We start from the raw sequence: 4,690 nt of genomic DNA, 5'->3' as shown, positions 1-4,690 counted from the left end.
AGAGGAAGTAGAAATACGAAAGTCAACTTACTATATGTAGAAGTCAGAATTTCAACTAAAAGAAATATAAGAACTTTATCTGGAAATTTTGGGTGATAACCGTTGTTAAGTGATATTACCAAGGAATGTCGAATGAAATGAAATGAAATAGGGGATTTACAAAGGTATATGACTCCTTTTACAGTGATAATAATTATGACTCTGATTATACTGTGCACCGATAATGGTGAAATCTTGTTATAACGTACCTCAACGAGATTTATGTCGGTTGTAGGATCATATGGCAAAGTGCTTCTTTTTTATTAGTAGTTTTTCTACTGACGGAATTAGCATTGGTGTCACCATGCCTAATTTATATTTTTCAAAGGTCTTGCCTTGGAAATTGTATGTGATATACTTTGACCTTTGTGGACGTATAATTTAAGTTTCCATATCTTTTCTTGTGTATTAGCACAACTTTATATGCTTCTTAATTGCGTTAATAGTTTATGGTAACGTATTGGAAATTCTTATACTTTCGATGATATCCCAATTTTAAAGGGTTCTCATTGTACGAGTTATGAGGTAAATGATCAAACAAAATAATGTTTGATATTGGAGAAGAAATTCCTGATAAAGAAATCTAGACACAGATGCTTGTGCTTTATTTCAAATTGTCAATCCTTATGGTTTTTGGACTTTCTTATAGATATACCTATTTATATAATCACATATTTCACATACTGAAACAAACATACCATTTATCAGGTCAATGTATTTAACAGATTCATATTTCCAAAAATAAGTCAGATATCAGGTCATGATATTATTTAGGGAAATCTTGTCACTAATTTGACATATTCTTTACCCCGTCTTATCCGGTTCGCGCCGGAGGGTAACTTTAGTATATCCAGACAAGCTGGAGAGTTTACTACTCTATACCCAGTTTTGCCGGAGAAAATTTTCTATTTCCCATAAATAATATCTTTTCAAGATTTTAAATGTGCCTCTTTTATTAGGACTTTTATCCAGAATCAAGGAAATTTGTATTTCCATAATATATTTTATTCTAGACCAGGTAATACCGATAAACAAGAATAAATAGCAATTAAGTGCTATTACCTGTTAATCGTCATTCTTATGATATACCATGTAACACCCCGTGTTTTCGAATGTCAAAGTCAAAGTCAAAGTCCAAGTCAGCTTTGACTTTCTTTGACTGTAGATAGTCGATTTTTTGTGTTTCAGTTGTATTATGTGGAGTAAGTGTTGTAATCAGCAAGAACCGAAGTAATCGAATGTGTTTTAATGCGAATCGATCTACGACTATGAATGATAGGAAGTAACAATGCGATAAAGTTAACCAATCAGTAATCAAACCGATCTAACAATCAATCGAACTCGAGACTCGAATCATGCGAATTTTTGTATTATTATATGTGCGTGTGTGCCTTATGTGTTACTTGTGCGTGCTTACTTTATGTGTGGTGTGGTATTCAAGCAATCAATCGAAAATCGAATCGAAACTCGAAAAGCAATCGAACTCAATCGAACCCGACATCGAAACGTGACTTATAGAAGACTGTATGTTAGATATAGTAGTTGGGATTAAAAGTAATTTGACTAGGAACACTATCGTATCCGTATCATCGTCCATCGAAATCGAAACGTCGAAAAATCGTCGTAAAATACTCGAAGTGCGTGGCGGATCGAACAAGAAACATCCTGATCGAACAGGCCAGCCGATCGGCTAAGCACCTTGCCAGCCGATCGAGCTGCCCACTCGATCGGAGTTCCCAGCCAATCGGCTGCCACTTTCCTCTTTTGGAAGCCTATAAATAGGGCTGTCATTGTCATACTTTCCATTTTTGGAAAGCTCTGACCGAACCAGCCATCTTCTTCACCTTTTCTCAGATTTCTCTCAATCCCGGTAAGTTTTCACTCTAAATCTTGTACGTTCTTAATCATTACTTGATTCTACACCTTTCTATCTTTCAAAACTTGGATTCTAACCGTGAAATCACCAAGATCTAAGTGTTCTTGGGTGATGTCATCATGGTGTTCTTGAAGAACATCATGTTTTGGCCTCATTCCACTATGTTTAGCTTAGATCTAACCGATTTCCACATAAACAAGCTAAGATCCATCATGGATCTAAACATTTTCATAATGTAAAGGATTGAAAGAAGGATTTCCAACTTTCTTTCAACTCTTTTACACTCAATACCTTCAAATCAATAGAAACGGAGCTTGAACCGGCTAACCAATCCTTCTAATAGTTAAGGAGTTCAAGATTCGGATTCTATATACAAGGTTAACCCGATATCGGTTAAACTCTTAACCGACATTCCGAACCGTTCACCGGCTGGACTTGGGTGATTCCTGTCCGAGCCTAGGGAACAAGTAGGAACGAAGGTTATCATGGTTCAACACGTTGTCAAGATACCTTAAAGGAATGACAAATAAACAAACGACCAAGTGTTAGACGAAAGGCCGACCAGGTCAGAAATGCTGGCCGAACGGCTAGGCTGTTCAAACAGCCCAGCCGATCGGACATACCAGCCGATCGACCGGGCCAGCCGATCGGCTAGCACATGGTCCCATATTTCCACACTTTCGAAGTATAGTATTGACAAGGTAATGTTCAACCAAATGAGTCGCTCGATTGGTAAACATTACTGTTCGGATCATGAGATACTATGCTTCAACACTTAACCATTTTTGCAACTCGTTCGTAGTAGATAATGTCAGCCGATCGAACAGACTGTCCGATCGAGTGACATTCAGTTGGGGACTAACTTGAAGCTCCTAGCCGATCGAGTGAGCTAGCCGATCGAACGAACCGTTTGATCGAACGACTTGAAAAGGTAGGAACACTTCAGTGTTCTCAAATACTGCAACAAAAACTTCAAAAGTTCAAATCCTCTAACACAAACACACTAGAGGAAGAAACAATCCACTCGAATGGTTCAGCCGATCGAACAGGACTGCCTGATCGGATATACCAGCCGAACGAACAGGCCGTCCGATCGAACCTGCCGTTCGTTCGATCGACCAGCCCATTCGATCCATTCATACTTGTTTACTTTTCCGCGTTACTTATCGTTATGCTATCGAACTATTTAGGCTAATCTTACTCTCAGCGCTCCTTTCAATCCACAACCAATCACTGTGAGTATACTCGATCCCTTTTTGCCTTTAGCACTTTTGGGTGTTACATACGTTACCTATCAAATCACAATCAAACACAAACTATTTGAACGCTAACCAACTTGCATGTGCTATTTGACTAAATGAATGCTGTTTATTATGTTTACACGTAGAGTGCTATCTACCTGCCTTAGCAACATAGTACTATAGTTTGGACTCAGCACCCGTTCACACGGGGGTTGTTAAGGACAATTACTTGCATGGATTACGGTGGTAATCATGTATTGCGAACCGTCTCGGACGGTTAACCCGCAGTCGTTGGTACCGATGGTCCCATGTCGATAATTAACATGCATCGTTTTCCTCTGTGTACGTGCCTGGTTATGCGTAAACTATTCGAACTCTATATGCTACTATCAAACTTGTGTGCTCACCTTTACATTTTATGTATTGACTTTATTTTAACGTATGTGACAGGTAATTAGGATGCCTACTTGCTAGGAAAGCGAGGCAATAATAAAGCTTTAGAGCCCATCTAGCAGTTGTAGGTCGTAGCCTACCTAGGGGTCTCTAGAAGCGAATAAACTATAGCCATGGAGCCGTCGGAGTTGTTCGATCAAGCATCTATGGCATTAGTTGTCTGTAGATCTTGTCCGGACGAGTCTTAATGACTCTGGGCAGTACTTTTAAACATTTGGTTTGTAATAAATTGAATCTGAGTTGTCGAAACAGTACTATTTGTTTAGTTGTATTCTATGATAACTTGTTTATTTATTTGGGATACGGTATGGGACGTATCACTTAACTGAATTTGTAATAATAGTTGTTATGGAAACTTCTGGACAATCTGTTTCGCTCAGTGCCGCGCCCCGATGATTCCGCCATCGGTTGGGGTGTGACAGATTGGTATCAGAGCCATAACTATAGGGAATTAGGCAGACATGACCTAGTCCGGGTCGCTGTCTTAGAGACCTAGACTATAGTTAGGAACCATCAGACCCAGTTTAAGTGCCTTATTCTGCAATTCTTCACTATCACTGCACTCGAATTTCCAATTAAAGTCCGGTGATTTGGTTAGGAATAGGTGTGAGAGCCACAAACTCCTGATCAAACTACCTGACTTATGTTAATTTTTGCTTATCATAATATTTTCGATTTCATATAAGGAGAATTATACCAAATCAGGAGTGAAACCCTCATTTTGATGGAAATTCTTCTTAAATTTACTAAAAACAATGAGGAAATTGCTAAGCCAAGGGGTGGAACCCTAACCTTAGCAGTTTGTTCTAAATTTTATCTATCCCACCAAGGCTTCGACGGACTCCAACGACCTAAACTCACAAGTATGACCTAGGGAACGCGTGTGGAATGCCCAAGAATCGAGGCAGAAACACGACCTCTAGAGTCGAAAGTGATGACAAGTTTACTGTGAATAGTCGAGTTGCCTTGGGTAGTCAGAGTCTAGTAGCCGCAGACAATCTATCTCTCGATTTTATGTGTTTCAATTCTGAGAACCGCAACCACACACTCTGATGACTCGTTGATTTTATGTATTTATGTG

This window comes from Helianthus annuus, chromosome 5, assembly GCF_002127325.2.
Source record: "Helianthus annuus cultivar XRQ/B chromosome 5, HanXRQr2.0-SUNRISE, whole genome shotgun sequence".
NCBI classification, from domain to species: domain Eukaryota; kingdom Viridiplantae; phylum Streptophyta; class Magnoliopsida; order Asterales; family Asteraceae; genus Helianthus; species Helianthus annuus.
This window is presented reverse-complemented; position numbering follows the sequence as displayed.